The sequence below is a fragment of the Mus musculus genome, chromosome 14, assembly GCF_000001635.26.
Source record: "Mus musculus strain C57BL/6J chromosome 14, GRCm38.p6 C57BL/6J".
Taxonomy (NCBI): Eukaryota; Metazoa; Chordata; class Mammalia; order Rodentia; family Muridae; genus Mus; species Mus musculus.
The window spans coordinates 26,152,340-26,166,668 of NC_000080.6; the positions used below are offsets into that span (position 1 = coordinate 26,152,340).

The 14,329-nt window shown below is 49.8% G+C and overlaps 1 pseudogene across 1 annotated transcript; it reads left to right on the plus strand.

Moving 5' to 3' along the window:
* Positions 1 to 3,703: 3,703 nt before the first annotated feature.
* On the plus strand, positions 3,704 to 13,847 carry Gm2274 (predicted gene 2274; annotated as a pseudogene). Its single transcript, NR_164331.1, has 8 exons — positions 3,704 to 3,796; positions 4,154 to 4,233; positions 4,396 to 4,452; positions 6,129 to 6,222; positions 9,961 to 10,056; positions 10,972 to 11,030; positions 11,187 to 11,309; positions 13,056 to 13,847. The product of NR_164331.1 is annotated as a predicted gene 2274 (transcript).
* The last annotated feature ends 482 nt before the right edge of the window (positions 13,848 to 14,329 follow it).

A 14,329-nucleotide genomic window follows, 5' to 3' on the forward strand; every position in this document is an offset into this window, starting at 1 on the left:
TCGGTGTAGGGTCCCAGGAAAGTACTTTGGAAGAAAAAGGTTCAGAGATCTGGAGACCATTGGTTCCAGGCTGACCATGGGCTGGTTCCTTTTGACAGGGACTGTCAGGGTAAGTAGAAAGGTGAGGCAGGGCTTTCATAAAGCTCTATGGTGTAAGAATTATAGTCTTTCCTCTTGCCTGCCTCTTCTCTGCCCTTCTTATGTTCTTCTTAAATTTTTTTTTTTTTCAAAACAACTGGCTTGCAGGGTGAGTGCTTACTCTTTTTTTTTTTTTTTTTTTTTAAATATTTATTTATTATATGTAAGTACACTGTAGCTGTCTTCAGACTCTCCAGAAGAGGGAGTCAGATCACGTTACGGATGGTTGTGAGCCACCATGTGGTTGCTGGGATTTGAACTCCGGACCTTCGGAAGAGCAGTCGGGTGCTCTTACCCACTGAGCCATCTCACCAGCCCCCTTTTTTTTTTTTTTTAAAGATTTATTTATTATTACATGTAAGTACACTGAAGCTGTCTTCAGACACAACAGAAGAGGGAGTCAGATCTTATTACAGATGGTTGTGAGCCACCATGTGGTTTCTGGGATTTGAACTCTGGACTTTCAGAAGAGCAGTCGGGTGCTCTTACCCACTGAGCCATCTCACCAGCCCCTCTTATGTTCTTCTAATGGATGTTGTCCCCAAAGCTAGCAGTGCCACCTTTTCAAGAGTATGCAAATTGTCACAGGTGGCTCCAGACCAGGCAATTTGACTTTTGTTTGTTGGTTATATGGTTATGGTTCACCATAGTAATACTCTGCAACATGTTCTTCCTACGACTCTGTGCTTTGTGTGTTTGGATTTTGGTGTGATTTTGTATCTGTCTCTGTCTCTCTGTGTGTGTGTGTGTACCCATGTGTCTTCCTATTCATGACGCTTCTCCATAGCCCAAGCTGACCTCTTACTTGCCACTACTCTGCCCTCAGCCTCCTGATTCCAGGTTTGGTCTATTATATGTTTTCTGGGAATGCTTGCTTTTGATGTTTGATGGCTCAACTGGACTGACCCAGAGTGTGTGTGGTTCCAGCCAGACTGGTGAACAGCTCACTACAACTGCACTAACAGCCTCAGGGTTAGAGTGAGCTCAGCTGGGGTCCTGGGGAAAATATCCATCACTATGTATGTGATTTCTCTTTGTTTTGACTTCCCCAAGCTGTAACCATCCAAGAATTTTTCCCTAGGTGCTTGTTCACTCCAGTGGCTCCTTTCCTCCTCCTCTTCCTCCTGACCTAATTTCTCAGCATCCTTTATTTCTCAGCATATTAAGTATGGATCTCAAGGAGAGAAAGAGCCATTTTGAGCAGTGTGTGAAGCAAGCCTTCAGTTCCCCACAGATGAAAGGTTTCTAATGAGTCAGAGAGCTGTATTTCTGGCTTCGAAGGGAAGGGATGTTGAAGGGATTCCCCTATGACTCAGGAGAGACTCCTAGAATGGACACCTTGGCTTCAAGTCAACTTGGGATGAGGTAGTTAGCAGGGAGGCAAGGGCTGTACCATGTGACACCAGCCATCCCTTTCCTGGCCAGGAAACTGGGAAGTGTTTTCTGAGAGCACAGTGGCTGCGTTCCAGATATAGCCAAAGTTGTACCTTGTGCTCTGGCTGGACTTGGTAACGTGTAAGGGTCACCCAGGTGGTACTGGTTTTGAAGGCATGAAGGAGTTGAGCAGAGCAGCTGAGGCTTGGCACTGTGAGAGGCCATGGAAGGCCATTGGTGAAAGTGCAGCCTCAGTTGCAATTGATGGCCCAGGACTGAAGGGGTCATGCAGTGTTTTGGAGATGCCAGTACCATGAGATGACCACCAAGAGCAGCAGCAGCAGTGGAGTACAGGCATCTGGAACCTAGAGGATGATGCGTGTGCTACAAAGGGCCTGGCTGGAGAAGTGACCCAAGCCCTTGGAGGAGCCCAGAAGATCGTGAGTTGGATCCCAGACATTGGACGGTTGGAGATTGACTTTTGCTTTTGATTGTGACTGTGCCCTGATATTTTCCCTCTTGAAGGAAGAAACTGTTTTAGTGGAGCCCACAGTTGAGAGACTTTTAATTGTAAAAAGACTTTGGATTTTAAAAGAAATGGATATTTTAAAGAGATTGAAATTTTAAGAATATGTAAAGACTGTGGGACTTTTAAAGTTATTTAGAATGGGGATGAATAAGATTGTAAGACAGTGGAAGACAGAGAAGTCCTACCAGTCCCCGAGCTTTCTGAGCACCCACCTGTCTGCCATGTCTGTCCCCACTTCTGTGTACACCCCGACATCCAGCTCTAGATGAACCGAATTCCACACAGGCCCAAATCCCGCATCTTAGCTTGGGCTCGCTCTCTCCCTAGATCTAGTTTGATTTTGACCAGGAAGCAAGTCCTGTCAGGGCTTTACAGCCATCTGGCGGTGTGTGTTCTGTGAGTAGAGGGTCCTTCTCTAGTCAGGCACCATGAAAGAACTACGCACTCAGAGGCACGCTGGGCACGGAGTCTACCTCCACTGGACGATGAGAGTTTTGTGCATGATCTGGAAGGGAAAGGAGACTGGCTGAAGCCCAGCTGCCTGTTAGAGTCTAGAGGGTGGTAAGGGGTGGGGTGTGATGGGGGGCACGTTGGCAATGGCCTGGGCCCAGGAGTGGCTAGTACCCACCTCCAGCACGAGAAGTTGGTGGAATGCTCAAACACAGCAGGCAAGGGGCTAACTGTGCTGGATAGCTGTTGTGTACAGGAATATCCATGATGGAGACAGTGGGTGTTCTTTCAGGACACACAGGTAGTTTCAGGTAAGGGGCTAACATGCACATCCTTTGTAAGTCCCAATAAGCTGCTGGTAGCATTAGGGCAGTACTAAGCATAAAAACACCAGCGTGTCAGCTGTTCGTTCCGCATAGATGAGCCCATTTAGCCCCATTAAGGACTCCTTAGGAGGTAGGTATATATACGGTCCCTTTATAGCCAAGAAATTTGGCACAAGAAGTTAAGCACTTTAGCTGAGGTCACACAGTAAGCTGCAGAGTCAAGATTCAGCCTGATATAAAAGCCAAGCCTCTGCCCCTACTTTCTATCTTCTGCTATCCGGGGCACAGCCATTCCGTTCCTCTCTGCTGCCTTCCTTTCCTTGCTATCTCCAGACAGTTCACTCAGGACTCTAACCTTTTTACATCCATCATGATGGTGCTTTTAGAAACAGAAGATGATCTGCACCTCAGCCTGACCCAGCACGCCGTGTCCATTGCACAGTCACTGTACACACACATACACACACACACACACACACACACCACACACACACACACACACACTTACACACATGCACACGCATACACTCACAACACCACACTCACACACACACACACACACACACACACACACAGAGGCACGCACTCACACACACTCACACACACTCACAACACTCACACACACACACCATTAAGTTTCCTGGCCCATGTGACCCTCATGTGATACCTACTCATTGTCCTTGTCCTCATCTCATTGTCTGGGGCTAGGAGGGGAGCTGGCTTTTGAGACATGAGTTTTGTGTGTGTGTGCGTGTGCGTGTGCGTGTGCGTGTGCGTGTGTGTGTGTGTGTCAGGGCCTCTGTTGCTGAGTGGCACCTGCTGTCCTTCCTGGATGCCAATATGAGCCTGGTCACCAGCATGAGATCTGTTCTTTCTATACTGTCATAGGGGGCTGGTACTGATGAGGCCTGCCTGATTGAGATCTTCGCTTCCAGAAGTAACGAACACATCCGGGAGCTAAGCAGGGCCTACAAAACAGGTCTGAAGCTCCCTGGTCACACCCTCTTGCCTTCGTCCTTCTTGTCCCCCGTTTCCTGTCACACCCAACTCACTGGGCTTTGACCCAAGGCCTAACCCTGCCTGCTGTTTACACACAGGGCAGGTGCTTACGGTTGGAAGGGGCTGAGAAAATCTTAAGTGGATTTGGGCCAGGTCTGAGCACAGGCCAGGTCACCCTGGAGTCACAGCTTGTATGAAGCCTGGAAAGTTACATAGGTCACCTGTCACCTCCAGCCCGAGCCCTCTGGACCCTTGTCATGCCAATGTCCCCTACTAACTATGTATGTCTTTAGAGATAACAGACCTGTAGGATAGACCCTGGTGTCTGTCTTTTCAGAGTTCCAAAAAACTCTGGAGGAGGCCATTCGAAGCGACACATCAGGACACTTCCAGCGGCTCCTCATCTCTCTCTCTCAGGTACCTTCCTCACCACAGGATATTAGAGAGGGAATTGGAAGGGGGATATGGGGGGAGGTTGTGGGTGAGAGGGACTGGGATCAAAACACTGACAAATGAGTTAGGAGGGAGAGGGTATGCTCTTCCAAAGAGTGGCTAGGCCTTATACCCTCTTCCTTTCAGGGAAACCGTGATGAGAGCACAAATGTGGACATGTCCCTTGTCCAGAGAGATGTCCAGGTGAGTCTGGTGGCTGGCGAGGTGCCAGTATGGGCTAGCTGAACCACCACACTGTGTGGGGTCACGCTTCTTGCTTTGTGGCGAGGTACCTGAAAATTGAAAAACCATGGATACTGGTGGGTTCAGGGTGCTGTGGGTTTCTGAGGTGCTTGGGGACTTGACATTGAGCAGGGCTCCCAGTTTTCTGGGTTTCCCACCTGTGAGAGGGACACAGGGTAATAAATGCTGCAGCTGTTAAAGATCACAAGGACATGGGATGTCATGTGTCCTGGCGCTTTCCCACCCCAGTACTGTTAGGTGTGCGAAGGACCTGTCTATCCAGCTGCTGAGTTCCTGGGCCTAGAAATGAGCTGCCCTTAGCCCTGCATCCTTAAATTTCTGCCCTTGTTACCTTATGAATTACAGACAGAGGGAGGAAATTCAGGTGTCTGAATTCCTAGCTTTATAAGTTTGTATTGCATGGTGGCTAGTTGAGACTGTCTTACCTTCTTGGTGAGATGGCCAGACCTCGCCAAGCCTTTCAGGCAAAAGCTGACCTTGGTTCTCTCTTCCTCCCTTCCCAACCTGCTCAGCCTCACCTTGGCCTGAGGAATCTCAATCTGAGAGTGTCCTAGAGTATCAGTGCCCTTCATTTCCATGATTGTCTGAGGCCTCAGAGGCATCTTAGAGGTCTGGGGCAAGGTCACAGGTTGGCAAATATCTGGGGCTCAGACCTTCATAGGTTTTACCAAGCTGTTATGCTGTTCAGCAAGCATAATGATGTACATATGGAGGAAGGACTGATGAGGCCCCACATCTGGGGAGGTTTTTTTTTTTCAAGATTTGTTTGTTTGGAGACAGGGTTTCTCTGTATGGCCCTGGCTGTCCTGGAACTCACTTTGTAGACCAGGCTGGCCTCGAACTCAGAAATCCGCCTGCCTCTGCCTCCTGAGTGCTGGGATTAAAGGCGTGTGCCACCACCGCCCGGCTCAAGATTAATTTTTATTTTATGTGTGTGAGTGTTTTGCCTGCATGCCTGTCTGCATGCCTGTCTGAGAACCGTGTGTGTGTGTGTGTGTGTGTGTGTGTGTGTGTGTGATAGCCATTGTCACACATGCTTCTTATAGAGAGGGAAGCTGCTTTCTGTGATGAGGAAATCTCACATAGAAATCTGGCAGCTGGCTTCAGTCTGGCAGTTGTGATGTGGCTCTATCAGCTGAGGACCTGTGTTCCTCTGTCCCACTGAGAAGTGCTGGCCCTGAAGAGTGGGCCAGGATCTCTCTCAGCTTTCCCTATTCATCCTTTTCTCTAAATTATGTGTCCTTGTGGCTTCAAGGCCATGATATTAAGTAAGACCTAATCCTTATATATTTTTGTATGAGGAGATTGAGGCCCAGGAGCCAGACCCTGCCCAGCATCCCACCGCACGCTGCTTCAGAGCCAGGACCCGAGTCCAGGCTTCTTCTTCCTCCTCTGTGGTGCTGGATGCTGGCTGAATCCTCTGTGCTACGCACGGACAGATGAGGGGATTGCTGGGGTCTGGGTCTGCAGTGAGCAGAGCCAACAGGCTTCAGCAAACTGGTGCCCCCACTGCCAGGGCCCTGCTCCTTCCCTGTGGGCTCAGATGCTGCCTAGGTGCTCTGAGCCTGGGACCTGGAGGATGCTTGCTGGACACATGCATCTTCCTTCTCCTCCAGGAGCTGTATGCAGCTGGGGAGAACCGCCTGGGAACAGACGAGTCCAAGTTCAACGCCATCCTGTGCTCCCGGAGCCGGGCCCACCTGGTGGCAGGTACGACAGTCCTGGGTCAGTTAGATGAAAGCAGGCAGGACATTGTATTGAGAAAAAGCCTACAGGATATTTGCCTGATGTGCTCTGGATGGACCTTCACTTCCTCAAGAGCCCCCTGGTGGTGTCTTAAAGGACAAGGCAAGGAAATGGATTGCCATGCTCTGAAATAAGGGATGTCAGAGTGGTCGGGCAGGCAGAATCACAGCCTCTGATCTCTACATGGCATGTACCCAATAGCAGCAAGTGAAGACGAAAAGAGAAGAGAAAGCATTGCAGCCATGCTGGGAGCATTAGCTTATTTTATTTGAACATTAAAGTGGGTTTCTGTCCATCCGATGGTGATGGTGGAGTGGTGTGGTCTCCGTCATGGGGTTCAGCTTCATGTCAGGAGACAGCTACACAGTACCACCTGGAGCTGGTGGTGAATGTGTGGGATGGGTAGAAGGTGATGGAATGGAGTTGGGGGAGGGGCTGGGGCAGTCGTGTGGTATGAGGCTGTATGATCAAAAGCCCTGAAAGGACAGGCACAAAGGCCCCGCTGGCTATGGCCCAGGCGTAGCCAAGGGGATGCAGGTATCCGGAGCAGATACAGTTGCAACATCAAGACGTGGGGTCAGAGGTGGTGGACAGCTCTGCTGACAGTGTAGGGTTTGGTGTTCATCCTGAGAGGAGTCAGAAGCCACAGGAAGGCCCTCAGAGGCGTGTGTCCTTCCTTCAGCTTGCAGAGCAACGTGCTGCCCAGATTCCCCAGAGGACCTGGGCCTCAGCTGTGGTGCAGGGAGAGTGAAGGATCCACAGTTGAGTTGATGAGGTGGAAAGCCCTGCAGTGACCTGGGGGGAGCTGGTGGAAGCCTGGATGGGGAGTGGAGGAGAAGGGACCAGAATCCAGCCTGCTTGCTGAGAAACTGGGCATGGTGTGTTGAAGCTCAGATGTCAGGAGAGGTTTTGGGCTTGGATGGTTGGGAGCTGTGGGGGGTCAGGCGGCTGAGGCTTTGGGACTGTGAGAGGTCTTCCTGGGAGGGGACCAGAAAGAGAGCAGCAGTTTGAAGGTGGGGCCCTGAACTATTGTAGGAACATACAGAGCAGCCAGTTAGCTGGGAGGGCCTGGAGAAAGGGAAGCCATGGTCACCTGTATCTGAAGGCCCCTGTGGGCAGACAGGTGAGAGATGAGAACAGAGCGGAGTCAGCTTGGAAAGGCTGTGGGCGCTGCAGGGTAGGATCAAGGCAAGGGGGAAGGAACGAGGCAAGGGGGAAGGAGCGAGGGAGGGGGAAGGGCGAGGAGAGGATGGTGGCATTGCTGCTCCTGGCCCAGGACCAGGCAGTATTCCCTCCCTCGGTCTCAGGACTGGCCTGAGGCTGACATGGCTATGGACCTGGCTACTTTGGGCTTGAGCCCTGTCCCCAAGGCATGCTTTTTACCCTCCTGGCTGCGTGACGGAATGCGCATGAACACGTGTTCATTGTCAATTTTCCTGTGTGAGAGGTTCACTTATGCATATAATGTTTTGATCTGGTTGATGCCCCCATACCCTCCCCATACTCTCCATCCCACCCCCACACACACTATGTGTGCTCTTTTTGCTGTTGCTTTGGTTGTTTGCTTTTTGAGACAGGGCCCTACTAGGTAACTTTGGCTGTAACTCGCTGTGTAGAACAGGCTAGCCTCAAACTCAGTGATCTGTCTGCCTCTGCTTCCTGAGGGCTGAGGTTAAAGCATGTGTCTTTAATCTCCCCTTCCCTCTTCCTCTTCTCCTCCTTCTCCCCCTCTCCCTCTCCTATGCCACGGAATCTACCTATTGTTACCATTATATACGCTGCTGTAGTGCCGGCTACTGAAGCGTGGGTAGCTTCTTAGGGACCATGTTCTTAAAGAAAACAGACTCTAGCATCCACCCATCCATCCATCCATCCATCCATCCATCCATCCATCCATCTGTCACTTGCTAATGGCTCCTCCGCTAGGGTTGGGGCTTCCTGAGTCCCTCTCTGTCCTCTCTGTCTGTGCTAAGCTTTTTGACTTGATCTTGGGAAGGTCTTGTGCATCCAGGCACAGCCTCTGTGATTTCATCTGTACAGTGGCCCTGTCATGCCCGGTAAATATTTGCTGCAGCCCTCCACCATGTTGGCTCTTCTGCCTTCTCTCCTGCGGTGACCCCAGAGCCTGGGGAAGAGGGGTATGGAACAGATTTCCCCATGAGGGCTGAGTACTCCAGTCTCATATTCAATGCACGCAGAACACTTGTGATATGGATTTATCTTCATTTGTTTTAATGAGTATAGAACACTTGTGTCACTGTTGAGTTTCAGAGCATTATGACATGGGAGAAAAATGAGGAAATATTCAGGAAAATATCAGATAAGCAGAAACCACAGCTCTGGTACGCAGAGGACACGGATCTGGAACTAGTTGGTTGAAACTTGAGGCAGGGGTAGGAGGAGAAACTGATGCCTGTGTTAGCACTAGACTCGGGCTCCTGGGCTTGCTAGCATGGCTTCTTCCTATAGGAGACAGCAGCTTGTTCTGCGGCCCTCAGCAGCTCCTGGGTTATAATTAAAGGCTTTCAGCACAATGGAACAACGTGGGTTGTGTCTGAATGGGGCAGAGCTCACTTGGGTCATAGTGGGGAAGAGCAAGGTGAGCCTGCTTCGTGAAATCAGAGGGGCCGGGGCTGGGGATGAGGAGATTTGAGGAGGACACTCGAGTGTGGGCTGAGATTGGTCAGCAGACTGACCGCTCTGATAAAGGGATCATCTGACTGCAGGCTGTGCAGCGCAGAGTGGAAAAGAGGCGGGACTCTTCAGGGTGTGTCTCCTCTCATGGCTGGGCTTAAGCTACAGGAATGTGTTTTCTTAAGAGTTTTAGACACTCGTAAGCTTGCCAGGATTAGTTTCTCGTGAGGCCTCTCTTTCTCTCTGAGGTGAGCCTCCCGGTTCTTGTGACCTCATGTGGTCTCTTCCTAGATAGGTGTTCCTCAGTGTTATGATGAGATGCTATCCAACAAACCCATTTGAAGATGTTGTATTGACACAGATCTGTAGTCCTGGACACATGAGAGGCTGAGATTCATGGAAGCAAGAGGGTTATAGGGTATGACTCCATTACATGCAAAGCAACAACAACAACAAAACAAAACAAAATAAAAACAAAAACCCAAAGATGGGGGCTGGTGAGATGGCTCAGTGGGTAAGAGCACCCGACTGCTCTTCCGAAGGTCCAGAGTTCAAATCCCAGCAACCACATGGTGGCTCACAACCACCTGTAATGAGATCTGACGCCCTCTTCTGGAGTGTCTGAAGACAGCTACAGTGTACTTACATATAATAAATAAATAAATCTTTAAAAAAAAAAACCCAAAGATGCATTTATTATGCCTAACATCATGAAAGTATGGTTCAGCCCAGTGTGACTTACAGAGACTCATCATTGATTGACATGCAGTAGAGCCTTGTTGATATAACGTACGGAGTACTTAGTGGGGCTTGGAAAGAGCTGTGCGTCTATGTGAAAAACAAGACAATAGACCCTACAGCAACCCATTGCAGGCCAAGATTTGTCAGTCCGTACCATGTGTCCTGACCTGTTTGTAGATAGCACTGGTTAGCTCGTTGGCTCAGGGCACACCATCATGGCATTGTGTTTACTATATAATCCAGGTTGCTGAGGGTCGGGACTAGCACATGGAAATCTGAGAGAATGTGATTAAGGCTATGGCATGCCCCCTTCTATTTCCTTACTAGTTTTCAACGAGTATCAGAGGATGACGGGCCGAGACATTGAGAAGAGCATCTGCCGGGAGATGTCTGGGGACCTGGAGCAGGGCATGCTGGCTGTGGGTAGGTGTCTGGCTGAGGCTTGCCTCACCTGCCTGCCTACCCACTGGGCAGTGTGGGTTGCAGGCTGGGTGCTCAATGTCCTGGGGTCGAGGGTGTAGTAGTGAGAGAAGCACGGGGTCTGAGCTTGCTAATCTAGACCATGTGGCTGGTGGGTTCCATGGCTCTTGTGTGTCTGCCGTGCAGCTCAGCAGAAAGGAGCTGGGATCTGGGCATTAGTGGGAGCCTGTCCAGCTGCTCTCCTAGAGGAAGGTGACTCACATCCTGCCAAGTTTCCTCTAAAAATACATCCCTGTAGGCAATTGTCAGCTGTCTCTGATGGAAACACATGGAAGGCTTTTTTATTTGCAACAGCAAAACAAGCCCATTCTAGAGAGTGCTTGGCTGAGCTTCCAGCGTGGGGAGCGCCTCTTCCAGCCATGTGCCCTCTACAGCAAGTCTCCGAAGCTCTAGGAAGCTCCTCCTAATATGGAGCTGGGTTCTTGCTCTGCGTCCCTGCCACCTCCCCTTATACTTGCTGAGGGACATTAGTTTGCCCATTTCTTTTAGTTTTGGGGGATTTTCCTGGCTAGAACAGGAAATAAATGGATCCTCATTTCCTGGCATGGCCCGAGAATGACACACATCCCCTTGGCCACCCTCTCTCCATGAGCGCTTTTCTGTTTGACCCCCTCATGCTTAGGGACCCATGAAGTGGGTGCCTCTTCACGCCCCCAGGCTATGCACAACCCCAGTGTCTTTTGCTCAGTGATGGTTGGGCTGGTGGTCCTACTGTGTGTGGAGCTGCGTTCATGGGATCACAGCAGAATAAAAGGAGATGGCTAGTGACAGATTTGATGTCCAGGTTTCCTAGGAGAACACTGAGGTAGTGCGTGCCCTCCTGTGTCCGGCAGGACTTAGGCTGTGTTTCTCTTGCAGTGAAATGCCTCAAGAACACCCCCGCCTTCTTTGCTGAAAGGCTCAACAAGGCTATGAGGGTACGTAGTTCTTGTATGCAGGGTGGGGGTGGGGGTGGATTTAGGACATCTTAAAACCTCCTGAGTCTAAGGGGTCCACTGTGGGCTGAGGGTAGAAGATACAGGAGGGTTGGAGCCGGTGGGAAGCCCCGTGCACATACTCTGGTGACTATTTAGGGAGCAGGAACAAAGGACCGGACCCTGATTCGCATCATGGTGTCTCGCAGCGAGCTTGACCTGCTGGATATCCGAGCAGAGTATAAGCGGATGTACGGCAAGTCACTGTACCACGATATCACGGTAAGGGATGGGGCCAATAAGGCCTTCTCTTCATCTCCACACCTCCAGGCCCTTCCCGTCTCCTTTCCCTCTCTAGAACAGCTTCTTCGTCTAGTCACCTGCAAACTAGTCACAAGATCCTGAGGACAGGACAGGGCATGACCCTGTGACCCCATGTTCCTACCCTCCGGGATACCAGTGCCTAGTAACTCAGCAGGAATGTCTGCTAATGGTATAAAGAAATCTCAGGCCTTCCCCTATCACGTCCCTAACCTTCAGAGACCCCATCAATCTGGAGATATGACCCATCAAGGAGAGCTCATGTCCCCAGGGTCTGTGGAGCTCAGCTCTTCCTTTCTGAGTTCTGGCTTTCTCCACATTCACTTTATGGTGGAGACCACATCGGTAGCTCAGCCAGGGGCTGGTCCTGGTTTTTCTGCTTGGTAACCTCATGACCTCGAGCAGTGTCCGCAAACCTCCCGAGCTCTGGTGCAGCATCTCTGAGGATAACAGTTCTTCACGGGTGTGGTGGCAGTCTACACAGAGCTGGGCTGGCAGAGTTGACACTAAGTCACCAGCAAGCACTGCAGGGCCTGATTTCAGACTTGGGCTCATCTTTGAAGAGATTTCCCATTCCCGTGCTGTGAAAATGAGGCTGTGTGTAGCAGAGACTGTCTTTACTGTCAGAGTTTGGCCTGGGTCGCTAGTGTTCTGTGACAGCTGAAGAAGCCACAGACCTTGTCATCAGAAAGCTTCAAAAAGCTTAGGGTGGCAGAAAATCATCTGAAATTAGCTAAGCCTGAGCAATCATCCCAGAGAGAGCATAGTGGTGTCAAACAGAGATGTGGAGAAGCGGAGGTTGCAGTAGCAATGATGTCCTCCATGCCTGGCCACCAAGATGATGCTTTCAAGGAAGAGCACAGCATTGCTTTACAGTAGAACCCAGACAAAGAGCAGTGATGATCAGCCCTGGGTGGGGTCCTTTTACTGTATGTATGTATGCATGTATGTATGTATGTATATAATGTATGTATGATATATATATATAAATGATGTATGCATAATGTATGCATGATATATTTATGTATGATGTATGTATGATGTATATATAATGTATATATGCATGTATGTATAATGTATGTATGATATATTTATGTATGATGTGTGTATAATGCATGTATAATGTATATATGATGCATGCATATATGATGTATATATGATATATATATGTATGCATGCATGATGTATTTATGTATATATGCATGATATATGTATGTATGCATGTATGATGTGTTGTATATAATGTATGCATGTATGATGTATGTATGTATGATATATATGTGTATGTATAATAATGTATGTATGTGTGTATGATGTATGTGTATATGTATGTATGCATGTATGTATGCCCATATGCACACATATGCCTGTAGAGGCCACTGTCAACACTGAGTATCACTCCTCAGAAGCTATCCATGTTGATTTTTAAAAGCGTTTCTCACTGGGACCTAAGGCTTACTGGTTAGGCTAGATTGGCCTAGCAGCCCCAGGCTTCACCTTCCCAGTGCTGGATTACAGACATGCCATGCTGCCTGGCCTTTGGCTTTCATTTTAAGTAGAATCTGGGGGCTGCTGGGCAGCACGTATACAGGGGAGATCTGCATTGTATGCTCTGAGTGGGAACTCTTGCCTCTAACAGGCCTGCCTCCCCACAAGGTCTCTCGGGGCCGTGCCTCCCTTAACCCTTGCTCTTGTTTCTGCAACCAGGGAGATACTTCTGGAGACTATCGAAAGATTCTACTGAAGATCTGTGGTGGCAACGACTGAGCTGTGGCAGTGGCTCACCTGTGCCCCCTGCTGGCATTGGCCAGGAAACGTCCCAAAGAGCACACTTCGGTTTCCCTATCTAATAACCCCAAATTACCGCCGCCGTCTCCCCCCCCCCCCCCACGCAAGGCCATGGCCTTTCCCTTCTGGTCCCCCCTCATCCACATATTGTGCCGAAAGGGCCCAGGAGGGCTGGGGTTCTCAGGGGGCATCTCCCTGGCCCTCATAGCCTCTTGCTGGCAGATCAGATGTTTATCTCTCCGGTTCCTGCACTCACTCCTTGTTGCTTGTGGCTAAGACTCTTAGCTTCGTGGTAGACATGCGATTTTGTATTTTTATTTGAAAATGTTTTTTAAACCATCGTTGCCAGTCAGATGCATACGAGCGTATTTACTGTATCGTGTTTGTGGGAGGAGTGATGGGTGAGAGGGGCTCCCCATCCTTGCCTAGGACTTTTTAAAAGGGAGGCCTTGTGACGGTACTGTGGTGTCTGGTGAAAATGTGTCATGAGGTTTGTTTTTGCCAAACTCACTCCTTTTTAGAAAAAAGGGCAGAAAATCATTTGTTCCATTTTTCCATGCAAAACCATGCAAGAATTAAAGCCACCCCCCCACCCCCCCCCCGCCAATGACAAGGCTCCTTGTAGTTTGTAATGTGCCTTAAACCTGAATGTCTGTAGCCAAAAGCTGTTTCCAAATAAAAGTCAGCCAGTTCTGGAACATTCTGGAAATGTCTTTCTGGTGCCAGCATGTTTTCTTCCGCTTTATGACTCAGAGATCCCGGCCCTGTTAGCCAGTGGAAAATGGGTATGCTGAACTAGAAACATCGTCACTGCTGTGGGAGTCCCAGGCACAAGCTACCTGGCAGGGATTGTGTTTTGCGGATATACAAAAGATGCTTTCCAGATTCACACAGGGCCCAGGTAGTGCTGAGGCACAAGACCAGAGCCGGGTGCAGGGTTGGCAGAGTTCCTGAGTGAGGTCACCTAGGTCCTGGGAAAGGACAGAGGGGGTGTTCATGTGCTTTCTAGGGTGACCTCTCAGGGAGACTAGTGAGGGGACAGGAACAACACTGCTCCAGCTACCTAGGGGCTTCCCATGAGAAGGGCACTCTTGGCTCTGGCCCTGCAGGCTCCTGGCTCCTTGGTGTCTGGAGAGGGAAACTGGCAGGACAGTTTCTAGGATTCATTGTCACCATGTCCAGGAGCACAGAGC